Genomic DNA, 17371 nt, shown 5'->3' with positions numbered 1-17371 from the left:
GCTCGTATTTTGTGTGTGTGTGTGAGTTTGTGTTAATGCCAGCGAACGCCTGGGTCTCATAGTGTGATCAGTCAGCTAACAGAGCAGCGAGTTGCTTTTGTTGCTAAACACCAGGCATGCTTTTATCACAGCTAATGGGGATGCGTGTGAGAGACCTTGATTTTGCTGGGGGAATGGCAATGGGATGGAAATGCAAGCTAATGATGGGTAATTGAAATAGCGGGGAATTATAGTTTGTTTTGTTGATATTCGCTCTCTCTCTCTCTCTCTCTCTCTCTCTCTCTCTCTCTCTCTCTCTCTCTCTCTCTCTCTCTTGCATGCGCTTGCTCTCCCTTTCCCTCTCCGAAGCTTTGTTGGAATATTGATGACTCTCTCAGGCTGCAAAAATGATAATGATTGTAATGACATCTGCATCGGAAAGTACTTACGAGAGCAATAACAACCAACAATTGAACTTAACGCACATTACGTGACACGCTCGGGCCGTGACTTGACTTGAATATGAAGAGACACAAGTGATGGTGATGCTCGGTGCAGATGTGCTTGGGAATTCATGAGTTTGTGCTGAAGATGATGGAGAAATGTAACTTCCAAAAGCGACATTCGGTGCCAAACACATGGCTGTATTTTGATTGGTGGTCGGGTGTGGGATATAATTTGTGGGAGGGGTTAGGAAGGAAGATGATTACTATATAACAAATATTTTTGGACTGTAGTTGTATTTACTTACTTTTTTTCAAAGGTTCACCAAAACAAAAAATCTTTTTTTTTTTCATTTACTCCTCTTTTTTTTTTTTTTTTTTTTGACATCAAAGGAATTTTTGAACAAGAAATCTTGCACTTAGCAAATTGAGTTTTTTGCATTTTCAGAATAACTTCCTTTGTGGTAAACAGAAAAAATAATTTCATAAATGTTTAGAACCACTGGAGTGTAAGTAAATGGTAAGGAAATTTTCATTTTTAGGTGAACTATCCCTTGAAATGAGTGAAATCACATGGTTTGCTGAGGCCTTATAAAATTTTGGGGAGTAATTTATATTTCATTTTAAGTTTTAAGTCTTTCTTTCTTTCTTATTTTTGTTTTCATTCATGTGCATGCATTAATGTACAAGGCAATTAGTATTTTGTCTTGTAATTTTACTTAAACAAGATTTGTAATTGTTGAATAAGAAATATATTTAATATTAAGATTATTTTTAATTTGTAATATATTATAAAATTTTGTGGTATTTGTTTAATTTCATTAAAGTCAATTAAACTAAACTAGTTTATTAAAAAGTTAAATGCTCTGGAATTATATAGTCAAAGCTAGATTATTACCATTATACAGTTCACATATTTATGTAACTCCATATATATAGTGCTCAGCATACATAAGTACACCACTCATAAATCTTTTAAATTACATTTTTTATTAGGAAGCTATACAGTATTATATTTGTGCATATACATTAGATTAGTCAGTGCTGAAGCTAAATCTGGGGCTTATCTGACAAAATAACTCACGATAAAGGTTCAAAAACTAGTACACACAAATGGATATGTTATAGAATAATATTAAATACACATTTAAAAAAGAGGTAAAATCAAAAGAAGCTAAATTTTGTCGGTTGTAATTTTTTTTGTAATATTTTGTTTGAACTTTCTTGAATTTTCTTGAATCTTTCAATTTCTAAATATGTTTGGTGATTAAATTTGTCATTTAATTAATATATCTGTTTAATAAATCTGTTTTGTTTTAAAGCACCAAAATACATTGCCTATATTCACTGAGAAATTGATCAAATATTCATTCAAATATAATATAATTATAATATATATATGCAATAACAATATTAAGTGATTAAATATGAGTAATCACAAAAACTGTAATGTAAATTCTTTAATAACCACTTCACTGCTTTCATTGGGTGCCATACAGTTTGTGGGAGGAGTTTGACATTAAGTCATCAATTTTTGCTATATAATTTCATTCACATTTTGACACATTTCTTTACAAAACAATGTCATTTACTTTATATGACTTGTTCTTCACCCCCTTTCTTTTAAACATATCATGTTTTCACACATTCCTATTATACAAACTTTTAGTGCTCAAGTGCTTATTTTCACGTTGAAATTAAATAAAACTATTTCCCCCCTCTTTTATTTGTGCGTGTGGTATAATCCCCCATACTGTAGTGTACATTGTTTCCCCCCACCCTTCGTCCCAAAGAAAACATGATCCTCTGCATAAGCTGACACATCTTTTTATACCCTCATTACATTGTTTTCAGTAGCTTTGTTCACTCGAAAATGATTTTGGGAAGAAATGACAATGGCAGGAGAAAGAGCGAGCAAGGATGAGCGAGAGAAAAAGAGAGAGAGAGAGAGAATACCCCACATTCTGTTTATGTAATTTAGTGAGTCATAACGTGGGTGCATGAGGCATTATGCAAGTTCTGGTTGTGCTTTGAAAAATTGGTTATCTCCACAGCACCTACAAGGCACACAGATGGATGCGCCTCAGTTGTGGTGCGCCTGAGCCCTGGCAGTGTGGGGAGCCCTTCTGGAGGAGGACAGGCCTTTTTTTTCCTTTTTTTTTTTTTGCTCCAGCCGTCAGGGCTTTTTGGATTGGTAAATCCTGTGGGCTCGAGCGAATAGAGGAAGCGCGGCGCTACATGAGGGTGAATAATCACAGTGTGCAGGAGAGGGGATTTCGCAGGGCACTGCATATGCCCTGTGCCTACTGTTCACCCCGCCGCTCATTAGATGCTGAATACATCATGCAGATTTCTGCCAGTCCTCTCATTTCACATGCAGCTCCTCTTGACAGAAATTAGAAAAGAGAATATATAATCAAAGTGATGCTGTTGTGTGTCTCCGTATGTATGTGTGTGTGTGTGTGTGTGTGTTTTCTATTGACATATGTGTTGTTTTTATGCTAGCAGTTTACAGTAAGCTACTATAAGGTATTAATGGTTACATTTTAGTTTTATATTTGCTGTTATTATAAATTTAAGAACTGAGTTATGTTCGTCAAGGCTGTGTGCTTACTATGGGGGAGTAAGGAATGGGTTTGGTTCGGAGTTATTGCATGAATTTATGAATGAGTTTTTAACCACAGTTATGTAAAACAAGGACACAAAAAAATGTTTCCATGTTAACAGTCAAAATTGCATTTGTATTTTTGTAAAAATTATTACTGTAAAACAATATTGTTAGTGTAAAAAATAAATAAAATAAGTAAAAAAAATTCTGGCATTTTTCCGGAAAAGGTCTGTATGTGTGAACAGGCCCTTTTTGAAAATACCGGTAAATACGTTCTGCCAATTTTCCAGAAAGAGAAGTTGTAACATTACCGGTAATTTGCTGGAATGCTGCTCTGTGTGAACGCAGAAGGAAAATAGCCAGAAAAAGCGTGTTTACGATTAAAACGCACTGACGTGAGACGTCTACTCCAGCCAATCAGAACATTCAGACGCATTCACATCTGCGTTGTTTATGAAAACAAAAGCCTTTGAATATTTTTCCAGACACATTCAGCTGCTAGTTATTAGTTAGATAACGTTACTATGTTATATGTTCCGCCAGCACACACACATGTACTTCTCGACACGCGAAAGTGTTCCTTCATATGTTTCTATCGAAGACAATACTTATCCATCCAAAGATGGTGTAATCAAATGTTTACAAATGCAAGTGCAGCCGTTTAGAGGCCATTTCTGGTTAATGATGTCAGAATTTACCTGTATTGTGGAATGGCTGTGTGAATGTTTTTTTCCGGGAAAAATTCTGAAACATCCGACCCAATGTGTTCATGTTGAAATTAACTTTTAAGTTGATGACAGCTAAATAAAGGCTGTACATATATTTTAGTAAAGTTTTAGTCTGTTAATTACTGATGGCAGTCTGAAAATGAAAAAGTTTGGAAAATTTTAATTAAATATGTGAAAAACACACATTTAAGCACTTACAGTGTAGCAGATTTACATTTTGCAGACAATTTCAATGCCATTTCAATGCAAATGCTAATCAAAATTCCACTACATTCAAACAATCCTGTCTGAGTAGCCTATAGTCTCTACTAATCAAACTAAAAGAGCACTAACAGGTTCACATTCAAGACTGTTGACATCTGCCCCTGAACAATGCAACAGGCTACCACTCTGACCCAACATGGACATAATAAGCTGTAAATGATTTATTCATTCATTCATTTTCTTTTCGACTAAGTTAATCTGGGATTACCACGGTGGAATGAACCGCCTATTCATCCAGTACGCATATGTTTTATGCAGCGGATGCTCTTTCAGCTGCAACCCATTACTGGGAAACACCCATACACTCTCATTCACTTTGACCAAACCAGCTGACCGAACCAGCGACCTTTTTGCTGTGAGGCGACCATGCTACCCATTGCACCACCGTGACAGCCAGCTCTAAATCAAATTTGATTAAAGTTCTCTAAAATAACTAAATATGTATGTGCTCTAGACATTGTAATAAACACTCAAAAAACATTTAAGGAATTTTACTTACATAATTCTTGACAAATTCAGACAAAAAAAAAAGCAAGTGCAAAAAAAAATTAAATAAATAAATAAAAAAAAGATCAACTCAATGCGAAGGTAGAGTAAGTTTATGGCAGGATGACCAGGGGCCTCATGTACGAAGACTTGCGTGGAAATGTTACTAAAACATTGCGTACGCACGAAGCTGTAAATGTGCGTACGCAGAAAAAAATTCAGATGTATGAAACACTGCGTACGCCGAATCTCACGCATATTCTTTTGTACATCTGAATGAACGTGAAACTGAGCGCAACATGCACGAGCACAAAACCCCTCCCTGCCTCCTCCCCCGTATGAATATGCTAATGACTATGCTAATGGCAAAACCCAACGAAAAAGCAACGGCAAAATCAAGCAAAAAGAGAAACTTTGAACAGAATGTGAAATGGAGGTGCTGCTTTCGGAGGTAGACCGGAGAAAAGCGGTGTTATTTGCAAGTTTGTTCTCCGGAATTAACAACAAAAGAAAAAAATAGAGTGGGAGTTTAGCTGATACGGTTAACACAGTTGGGTCTGAACATCGCACTGAGTGCATTTAAAAAAGAAATAGTGTGGTTTATATCTGTAAAATGTTGCAGTACCCTAAGCGGTCTCAGTGGCGCACCTCATGAGAAGCATGAGATCATGTACAGACATATTCGAGCGTCAACTCGGCTCGAATCCAGCGTCTGATAAATTCTTTATTCTTTTTTCCCCGCTACATATCAGATTTTGCCCACTATTTATCAAGAGAAAGACAAGTAGGAATCATCAATAAGTTTGTGCATCATATTTTATTTGCACATTTATTGAATGGAAATGTTTCTGATTCACGCATGCAAATTCATCTTCAGATAGTGTCTTTATAGCAATGTGTGTGCGGTAGATTGCTCAGATTACATTGCGACTGCTGCAATTTGCGCTTTAATGTTTAGCTGGTCAACTGTATGGTATGGAAATCTTACATACCTACTATATGAACCCGTCTCATACAGCTGCCATTGCAAGGATCAGACACTTTGTAGAGAAGAATTTAACACAACTGCCTCTAGGAGTCGCCAATGGAAATAAAACAGACACGCACAAAAAATGTGCGTACGCCTGGCAGAAAGCTGCCGTGAACCTGCGCACATTCCCACGTTCAGTTCATTGTTAGTAAATCCAAACTTGAGCGATTCTGAGCGTGAAACCTGGCGTACGCAAAGTTTTTGTGCGTACGCAGCGTTGATACATGAGGCCCCAGACCTTTAATTTTTAACTTTATTATATATAATATAATATATACATATAACTTTTTCTATCTAATTGCATGGTGAAGACACACAATAGGACCCATTAGACATGTAAATGTGGTTTTAAGACAGAAAGAAAACACTTTTGCTTGCATTTTTTTTAATTGTAAAGTGATGTGGATCAATGAGCTTTACAGGGTTAACAGATTAAACCTGATTGCAACAGCATTTTTTTCTCTACACTGAAAAATGTTTAGCTTAATGTATATGAGAAATGCATAAGAAGACATTGCAGAAGAAATTAATAATAATAATTAATAATAATAATAATAGACTATTAATGTTAGTAGTAGTAGTAGTATCAGTAGTAGTAGTGTTAATAAAAAAATATATATTTTTATATCAATAGCAATCCTTCAAAGATGTATTATATTATATTATATTATATTATATTATATTATATTATATTAAACTATATTATAATAAACCTCTCCTCTTACACAATAATGACATTAATCATGACTATCAACATATTGCAATACGGTTCTCAAATAAACATTCATCATAATCCCAGACCAAATACATAAATACATTAGTGAACACTGAATCCATGTTTGCTAAAAATAAAACAAGCGCCCATTATTCCATATCTCGTTATTCCCCATGACTTCACAAAGATCCAAACCATGTACATCGACTGTAAAACATCCGCAGGGCCGCACTGCTGATTATATGTTTCATCGTTTGGCAAACGCATGGCCCTTAAGTGTGAGAATGAAGTATAGTGTTCGATGGCTCCCTCTTTTATTTCCCTTGGAAGGTTTGCCTCGTACTCTGTTATCGTCAGTGGGAGTTAAGTGCTGTGTGTTGAGCACAATCACAACGTGTTTATTGCGGCGATTATGTAACTGGTTATAGTTGTAGCCTGTCCTGTGCTGCCAGGGCCTCGCAGCGTGCATTACGCTAGTTGCTAGCGTTGCTGTTTGGCTTGCGGCAGGGCAAGAAAAGAGGGGAAGAAGAGGAGGAGGAGAGTGTCGGGGAAACCTCACACAGGGCTGACAGCATTTGCTATCGCTTGTGGAGTGGAAATAGAAAGGTAGCTTTCCGCCGCGCGCCGCTGTGTCATACTTGTATTGAAATGATAATGGAGCACATGCCGATGTAACGGGGGCTCCGCTCTCAAATCCCACAGGGAGTTGAAGGAGAAATACCACGGTCGATAGTTCTACACAAAACAAAAAACACTTCTCTCTCTCTCTCGCCTGGCGAGACGTAGAAACGCACGCTGCCTCCTTATTATGGCATTGTTAACAAGACGCCACGTTCTGGAAAAGGAGCCATTAAAGAAAACACAGGCTGTTATTAAGTCAATGACTGAGTGAAGCACACCGGGGGTGATAAAACCATCATATTAATACTTCGAACAAGCTAAAAGGGGCAAGTATATTGCTTTGTAAACATTTCTGCATCAATAGCACGATGCCACAACAAAAGATAAACCCCAGGTTGAACAAGGAGATAAAGCGACTGTTTTGCAAGATTAAATAGAAAGTGATGCCAGCTTGGCAGCCGGGGCCGTGTGTTGCATGGATTATTTATAATGGGCGCATGAAGGAAAAATAAATAAATAAATAAATAAAGAGAAATGCAAATCATACAATTACAAACTGTAAAGCCAAGTGTTATAATAAGAGCACAGAATTAGGGCCTTTAGCTTGAAGTAAATGCATTTAAATCTTAACATTTGCATCTTGGCAGTTTTGGAAGACTTGTGTATATTTATAACTTTTGTTTGTTAGCTCCGCTTGAGCTTTTTTTTGTTTATAAGAGTATCTGTGTTTTTAATCTAAGCACAATGGCTTCACACCTGCTTTGAATATTGTTCATATATAGATATGTTTTTTTTTTAATCTGCGGCTTTTATAATGTACGACACGGTGGAAATTGCCTCATAAAAAGTCATGAAATTTCTCCTACGTGGAATTGTGTGTTGTTTGTTGCTCTCTGTGTTGCAAAGAAGGCCTCCATAATCCATTTACTTCAATTTGTAAACACACAAATGACACCGTGCACCAGCGCAGATGTTACGAACCCTGTATTTGTGCAGCAGAAATCATCTAATACCTTGTATATCTAATCTTATTCAAATTAGGAAGCACGTCTATGCCTGGGTTTTGTAGTGAAAAAGCATGAAGTAGAAGGAAGCATTCTGCTTAAGTAGTGCTTCTTGTTTTTGTCATTTAACTAGATTAAATGCTTTGTTGTTAAGTAGAGATTTAATGTCAACTGTCTTTTTGCATACACACTTTTTTATTTAAATTGTATACATTAAAGGAAAAGTTCACCCAAAAATGAAATTACTTAATAATTTACTCACCCTCAAGCCAAGTCAAGTCAAGCTTTATTGTCATTCTGCTACATGTGTGGGCATACAGAAGAATGAAATGTCGTTTCTCGCAGGACAACAGTGCTACATAAATTAATCATAAATACAAACACAATACTGGATATAAGAGCTATTTTAAACCTATGCATAACTAACATATACAGTACTATAAGATACTTAACTATACACATACGACTTAACTATACACATAAGATACTCAACTATACACATAAGACTTAACTATACACATAAGATACTTAACTATACACATAAGACAGGCTAACCCTTATACATCATCAGTGTACATATTTTTCTGTCAGATTACACAGTCAAAGTAATCATACATTTTACCCTGGCTCTTCCATGTTGTACAATGGTGTTGGATAGTGTCTTTTATTTTAAAGCTTCCGAAAATGAATAAATCCATCATTAAATTAGCACACGCCAGTAGGGGGTTAACGCATGTCATATGAAGTGATGTGTTTTTGTAACAGAAATTATTATAATTTTTGAATTATAAACTCTATTCACTGACTTCTGGTGGAGGCCGAATACAGTTACAGTATGTGCGGCAGATATACAGTGACCAATCATGTATGATGACGGATAGACACATGTACAGTACAATGAAAAAAATGATTTCTGCAAGCAATTTACATGGGTTGAATTCACACCCCTCTCAGTATAGCCTGCAAGACACATCTATTTCCCGGAACTTCTGCTACAAATACATCATACATCTTAATTTGTCATGCGCAAGCCAGAAGTGAGTATTTGGAGTTTATAAATTAAAACCTAGAAATATTTCTGCGCCAAAAGACATGTGTTAATCCCATAGTGAAGTATAGAAGGCTGTATATGCTTTTGGAAGCTTCAAAATAAAAGCCACTATCCAACATCAATATACAGCATGGCAGAGCTAAGATCAAATTTAAAACTATTCTGGCTGTGTTTGTCTGACAGAAAAAAAGTAATATACTGTGCACTGAATATGGCTTAAGGATGAGTAAATTATTGGGTAACTTTAGGCAGTTTTGGGTGAACTATTCCTTTAAGAAGAGATTTTGTGCACATTGATTGTAATTTGTCAGGCACTATTTTTATTTATTTTTTTGATAATTTAACGTGTCTATATGATTTATTTATTAAGCATAAATGTTATGCTTGTTGTTACTTTCTGCATCAGAAGTTTTACAATAATATATTTGTGCATATATATTAGATTAGTCAGTAATGAAGGCAAATCTGGAGCTAATCTAACAAAATAACTTCTGATAAACATTCAAAAAAGTAGCCCAAATTTATATGATAAGGGAAAATATCAAATAAAAAATAATTAAAAAGTCAAAATTCAAGAGAAACAAAAATGTAAAAAATTTTGTTGAAAATTTTCATTTTTCTTTAATATTTCACATGATTTTAAACGTATTATCTATATGTTTGGTGACAAAAATATTATTTTAGTAAATATATCTGTTTAATAAATCAGTTTTATTCAAATGCACCAAAATATATTACCTCTTTTCACTGAGAAATTGATAAAAATTTTCATTTTCAAAATAAGGTGTAATCATTTATGTTAAGCACTCTATTTATTTATGCTTTGTTTTGTTTTTGTCAGTATATGTGAAATATATACATCAGTTTTTCATGTTTTTTGTCCTTGCTAGGTTTACTTTGCACATACTGCGCTTGAGTTTATTCCAAAGGATAGAAGTCTGTGGCTAATCCTCTGGTTTGTACATACTGTCGGCTTTGATAGGGGGGGAAAAAAATGAAGATGCCGTGTGGGTGTGCAAGATTAGGCTTATCTTCAATTGCATTGTATATAGGGATATCCACGGTGACATTGACAGAATGGGACGCTTCTCCCTTTAAAACAAGCCAAAGGAATTTGCAGGTTGAAACAGTGGAGGCAGGATCTGGAGAGCCGCAGTTTGTTTGTGGTGGCGTGCTTATGCATGATAGCCCCAGCTCAGGACAACAGCAGGATGAATAAAACGCTCGGATTGTTCACAGTCATTGTCCCGCTGCGAGTGCTCTTTGTCCCGAAGACACCTTCGCTTAGCTCCTCCACATCATGTTCTTACCACCCGCCGCTGCGCCTCTGTCCTTCAGGAAGATGGAGATGCCAAGATGCCTCCCAAACACACTTTTCAGATGGAGATGCACATGCCACAGTCTGTCAAACTCATTTTGGTGTGTAAATTGCAGTGCATTTTGGCTCATTCATATGAATTTCTACAAGGCTTAAACATAACCATCATAACCATCACTGGAGCTAGAACAGGCTGTACAAAAATACCCTAATTAGGAGCATACAAATTCATACTAATTAGCTGTTAAGATTAAAAGCTGTTATTACTTGCTGAAAGATTGTGTTGCATATTTCCTGTTGCTGAGAGATATCGACTTTTCTTTTTTTCTTTTTTTTTTTTTTTTTTTTTGGTGTGATATGATATCAGATGATATGTCAGTATCAGTATCAGTCAGTATTGGATATCTAATAGTACAAGCTTTTTTTACATTGTAGATTACGTTTGCCTTTCTCTGTTGCTAAATGAATTTTAGAGATACTGTTACATGTAATCTTTAGCAGATAGATAAAGAAAAACCAAGTATGACTTTTTGAACTTGAATAAAACTAATTTATACTTTAAACATTTATATAATTCATAAATTGTTAGATGGGAAAGCATAACATGTTGCAAAAATGTTAAATGTCATATTTATTATACAGATTTCCTTTCAATTGACAGTGTTTTAGTTTTGTATTGAAATTGTTTCATAGGATGAAATTGCTATTTGATGTGTTAATAGGCTATATCTAAATATTAAAAAGAAAGAATTCCAAATTTATAGGCTCTAACTGGAATATATTAAGACTTTAGGTAACACTATATTTTAATGTTTCATTTGAGTATTAGTAGACTGTCTGCTTAATATCTGTTGATACAGCTCCTTCAACAAACATTTAACTGACTATAAGAAACTTTGCAAGTACAAGTTACACTTACCCCAACCCTAGCCCCAACCTCTACTTATAATCTAATGAGAATTGGTTGGCATGTAGATGCAATGTACCTTAACTTCAACAAACAGACCATTAAAATAAAGTGTGACCAGACTTTAGCTGACTTTATTGTTGTTAGTTGGCTGAAACAGCATTACAGACACGGAGAAGAAAAAAAAAAGGTTTTATTGTTGTTGTTGTTCATTTAAAACGTGACTTTTACTGACTTATTAGTACTTATTTAAAATCAGTTAAAACAACACAATTCTTTAGTTTTTTTGGGGGGGACAACTTAATTTGTTTCAACTTAACTTAATCGATTTGTGTTAGGACAACATGTAGGAATTGTGTAGAACCTATATTTTTACAGTGTTAATGTGAAGGAAATCCTTATATAGATGGTTTAAAAGCAAATATTCATGGACTCCCAGCCATCGAACTCCAGCACACATTTAAATGAGTAAACAAGTCCATAATGAAGGTGTTTTACTACAGCCAGTCTTCATAAAAGTGCTGAGGTCGAGTCGACAAGCGTCAATCATTACAGATATTCCTCCTCAGTGGCCCAGTGACTTCTCACTCTTCTTCCAGCCTGTGTGATTAATGTCAGCTGAGGTTAGCAAAAAAAAAAAAAAAACGACTGCATTGTGTTCTCTCAACGACAGTGGCCGCTGTTCACTTTCCATCTCCCTTCATTTCTTTCTTTCTTTCTTTCTTTCTTTCTTTCTTTCTTTCTTTCTTTCTTTCTTTCTTTCTTTCTTTCTTTCTTTCTTTCTTCCTTCCTTCCTTTCTTTCTTTCTTTCTTACTTTCTTTCTTTCTTTCTTTCTTTCTTTCTTTCCAAGGAAATACACTTGATTCATAAAGTGATCACAATACAATTAATACGATTTACAAACATTTACACACACAAATAAAAATATGCATGATACAAATTCTTCAACAAATCAACCTTCCCAAGAGTCAACTTTTAGTTTTTTATAGTAAAACTAACCATTTTCACAAAGCCTCTATTATAACGAGGGTAACTTGTTCCACACTTGTGCCTCATTTAAAATACCCATGATCATACAGAGTTTTAAATAAACAAAATATAACATCATAAGACTTTGCCCAGTATCACAGCAAATATTGCTCATTTACCCTATATGGAAAAGTCTTTAAAATGAAAGGGCTTCTTTTGACAATGTTATGTACATTTATTTTTTTTTTACCTGCTTTCTTTACTGTTGATTACACTAAGATGCTTAAAATTGAGAACTATTAATGCATATGAAGGCATGAAATGCCCTTTATATTATATTATATTATATTATATTATATTATATTATATTATATTATATCATATCATATCATATCATATCATATTATATTATATTATATTATATCATATCATATCATATCATATCATATCATATCATATCATATTATATTATATTATGTTATATTATATTATATCATATCATATTATATTATATTATATTATATTATATTATATTATATTACATGATATTATATTATATTATATTATATTATATTATATTATATTATATTATATTATATTATATTATATTATATTATATTATATTATAATATATTATATTATATTATATTATATTATATTATATTATATTATATTATATTATATTATATTATATTATATTATATTTGGATGAAATGGGGCCTTATTTGCATATGTTTTATGCAATATTCCAGTTGTGAGCACAAATTGAATTCACATTTTTGAATGGAGTTAGTTAGTAGTTATTGATCACATGTAAAACTAAATGATTAAAAAAAATTAATTGTAAATGAATGTGAATCATGGCTTCATGTACTTTAAATGGATTAATGCACCAAAACAAATATATTAAATGACGAATGAGCAAAGTGAAAACAAATATATGTAAAAGGACCATACATCTAGCAATATCAGAATATTTTGTACATTAAGACTCATGAGAAACAGCAGAAAAATCAATAGAAAAAGAAATCAGACATCTAAGAATTGGGTGCGTATTCAAAATGGCACCGAACAGGAAAGGCCTGCTTCAGGACGGCCAGAGTTTTGAGCCCCTCTGCCCTCAGTCTTTGCCCAGCCGCTGCAGACCACAGACACACTAATTGGCCCTGATTTAGCCTGCTGTGCTTTAAGTGCACTCGGCTGTGTGTGCTGCATGTCAGTCCACTCTTTCCCCACCGGCTCTTTAGGCCATTACCTAAATGAAGTGCTGCCACTGGAAGTTGGTGAGCACATGCTAACACCGAGGTATTGATTTGTGGGTTATTTCGAGTGATGATATCTCTGTCTTCAATCCAGAAAGACGAACAGGCATCTCTCGGGAGAGCTTTTTTTTTTTTTTTTTAATCGTACGCTTGAATGATTTACAAGTTAATTATACATTTAGTGATAATGCGGTTTGTTTTCGTAAGATTCACTGGAGAGCTACGCTCGATCAGGAAAGGGAATAAGCCTAAACATGAATATTCACATCGAGTCGAGTCAGTTTTATTTGGATAGTGGTTTTCACAATACACAAAGCAGCTGTAGAGAAAATAATGATCTTGTTGTTTATATTGTCTTCATGCCTTATAGTAACGTTTAGATGATTAGAGGTGGGTGATAAAATCGTTAGCATTTTGCAAGGATACACTCTAAGCAATTCAGTTGCTGCAATGATTAGCCCTTTTGTGAAATTTTTATTTTTATTTAAATATTTTCCAAGTGTTGTTTAACACAGATTTTTTCCAGCTCAGTTAAACAGAATATATTAAATAAAATCTATTTAATAACTAACTTCTTATGTCTTTGTCATGATGCCAGTACATGATATATTACTAGTTTCTTGCAGGATACTGGTTTTGGCTAAAAGTGCAATTGCAAGTAATGTCAAGTCGAACTTTATTGTCATTCCGTTACATGTGTGGACACACAGAGGAACTACATGTTGTGTCTCGCAGGACAATAGTGATGCATAAATTAATTATGAATACAAACACAACACTGGATATATTTATTTTTTATTTATTAATCAAGATCCCTATTAGCCACTACCAAAGTAGTGGCTGTTCCTCCTGGGGTCTATTGATCACAAAACAAAATTACATTAATCCATAACAACAAATACCAATACAATAAAACATAAAAACCCAAAATTCACACATAACTCCCAGATCAACGATCAACTTAACATTGTACCATTAAATATTTATTTAACACATTTTTTAACCTCATTTAACTTTACATGTTACAAAGCATTTAATATAATAGCTATTTTAAAATCATACGCATAACTAACATATACTACAGCATAAGATACTTAACTATACACATAAAACAGGCTACAGGTACTTTTACGTGAGACTGAACAATGTTGCCAGGATATTGTGCAAGAGAGGCATTGAAAGTGAATATTGTGCAAAACAGGTATTTAAGGTTTTATATTGCGCCAAATAGTTATTAAAGGTTGAAGCAAGCAACATGATTGCGGTACATTTAAACATTGTTTTCCTTATTGAGTCCATGTATGGTGGACTTTAAATAAAGAGTCAAGGGCATAAGAGAGAAAAGTGTTTCTAGAGTTTTTCTACAGGTGGTTTGTCATTGTTGTCTCATTTAAAGTCTCATCTAGTTTTATATTGATGATTCGTGCTACAATAGCATGTCTAATTTGCAAAATAAAGATAGATACATGTAAGTATTCAGATTGTTATATAGACTCGTGCAGTAATATTTATTTGTGGTAATCAAACACCCAATCACAAAATTACTAATTGCTCTATAGTACATATAAACATAATGCTGTATATTGTTTGTATAAAAAAACTCTTAATATTCAGTATTTTTTCTCTGTAAATTTCAATATACTCCCATAATGTCTAATATTTCACATTGATCCTGCTCCGTTTGTCATTTGAAAAGATAGAAAACTACCGGTCAAAAGTTTGGGGTCAGTAGGATTTGTAAATGTTTTGAATAAGCGTATCCTGCTTTCAGTGAATAATAAATTGTTTTATTATACTTTGTATTTTTTATAGGTATACTTTATATTTTAAAAGTAACGTCAAACTAATATAATTAGTAATCTGATTGCTTTTTACATTATGTAATTAAAAATGTAACCAAAGAACAATTTTCCTGTAGTAGTAGTCAGTTGTAATCTATTGCTTTTTTTTAATAACCCAACACTGATTATTAGTGGTAATAGTAATAAAAGCAATAATGACTGGAGTAAAAAAGTAATAATTTCATTTGAAACTACATACAATAATAAATAAATATTTAACAAATATGTTAAAAAAAAATTACGTTTAATAAATAATTTAATAAATAAGATTTATAATAAAAAAAACTGACCCCAAAATTTTGACCTGTAGTGTTAGTGTTTATGCTTTCTTGGCAGTCTAACGGTATCAAGATGACATCAATATATGCATATAAGTTTAAGACATAGTGATGGTCTTGTTCCTATTCAAAAGTAGTGATGCTACAAAGACTATCACGCAGTTAAGATGTGCTATAGTGCAGTGCATGCGTATACTGCTGGATGTATTCATGACGTATATATACGTCTCATTCAGTGATGGACAAACCTGCTGAACTGAAGCCAAGTCGTTTACGGCATTGCGTTTCGGAGATGCCAAGGCCTAAATCAATTTAACTTCACAGCTAGCGGGGCACGGATGGAAATATGGACATTCGTGCGGCTACGCCCTGCCAGTCCTCAGAATTAAAACCATTAATCCATACACAGGTGACTGTTTTAGCACGCCAGCACTGCGCATTCAGCAGAGATGGAGGCATTGGCTTAAAGCAAAGCAACTGTGTTGAAACACACCACTTTTTTTGTGCTCACACACACACACACACACAAATATTCCAGTTGGAGGGAACACTTCTGTTTAAAATCATTAACAGTTTCTGATAGCGAACGCACAGCCGGATGTATGTTTCCGCAAAGTGCACTCTGTGGTCCGCTGGTAGTCCGTCACCCAGTTCAGAGTGGCGAAATGACTTGGGTTTGCAGGCGCATTATTGTGTATTTGACAGTTCTTGACAGTTCAATTTTAGCCTTGTGTTCGGCTGACATTATTCTATCAGGGCCCTCCATAATCTGAGGCTGTAATACGCCGGATGCGGCGAATGCTTATTTCCAAGACCTCTGCGGCAGGGGCCGGCCTGCGCCATCACTCATATCTCAATTACCTAATCTAATGCATCTCAGTGGGCTGCTGCCCGAGCTTCATTTACTGTAAGTGCTAGAAGCTCCTCTGCAATTGTTATGTGCGCCAGCATCAACCTGCGCCGTCTGGGGGAGAGCGAGAGATCGGAGAGGGGCAGGGAAACACAAGAGGAGGAGGAGGAAAAGGAGGAGGGAGAGGTGAAGAGAAAGCTAGAAAGAGATAAAAAACCGAGTTGGTGTATGGGGGGAAAAGACAAAGAGCGAAAAAGAGAACAGGGCTGTGTAAGAGGGTGTCATGCATCGGCGGGCGGAGAGGAAGAGCGCTGTACAATAGACGAGTTTTTGCAGATATACGCTCATGCTGTGATGAGAACAGGAAGCTCAACTCCTCTCCAATAGCGGTCGCCTCCTCATTTTCGGGATGTTATGTAGCTTGGTTATAAAACTTGCTGAGCCTCCTCACTGCCTACTGCTTGACTACTAAGGCTGCATACTAAATGTGGCGGCACTGTAAAGCTTACTTGAAAGGCACCACACTGAAAAAAAAAAAGGTTTAACTAATATTGTTTAGTGTCTGGGCATCATGGTGGCACAGTGGGTAGCACGGTCGCTTCACAGCAAGAAGGTCACTGGTTCGAGCCTCGGCTGGGTCATTTCTGTATGGAGTTTGCATGTTCTCCCCGTGTTGATGTAGGTTTCCCCCGGGTGCTTCGGTTTCCCCCAGAAGTCCAAACACATGCACTATAGGTTTATTGGGTACATTAAATTGTCCGTAGTTTATGTGTCTGAATGAGTTTGTGGATGTTTCCCAGTGATAGGTTTGAGCAGAAAGGGCATTCACAACAAAAAACATATCATGAATAAGTTGGTGGTTCATTCCGCTGTGGCGACTCCAGATTAATAAAGGACAAAGCCGAAAAAAAATGAATGTATGAATGTTTAGTGTCTAGTTACAGACTCTTAAATGTTCTCTCTATTTCTCTTTTCAAATCTTAAATCATTAGTTAGTTGGTTAACAATAAGGTTTC

The 17371-nt window shown here is 35.0% G+C and overlaps 1 protein-coding gene across 42 annotated transcripts in view; it reads left to right on the top strand.

Moving 5' to 3' along the window:
• rbfox1 (RNA binding fox-1 homolog 1) overlaps nucleotides 1–17371 on the top strand; it is a 445822-nt gene that overhangs the window by 310085 nt on the left and 118366 nt on the right. The window lies entirely within an intron of this gene.

Source organism: Danio rerio, chromosome 3 (genome assembly GCF_052040795.2).
Source record: "Danio rerio strain M-AB ecotype USA chromosome 3, GRCz13ab, whole genome shotgun sequence".
Classification (NCBI taxonomy): Eukaryota; Metazoa; Chordata; class Actinopteri; order Cypriniformes; family Danionidae; genus Danio; species Danio rerio.
Note: the sequence above shows the minus strand (reverse complement) of the source record. Positions and strands in the feature narration are given on the sequence as shown.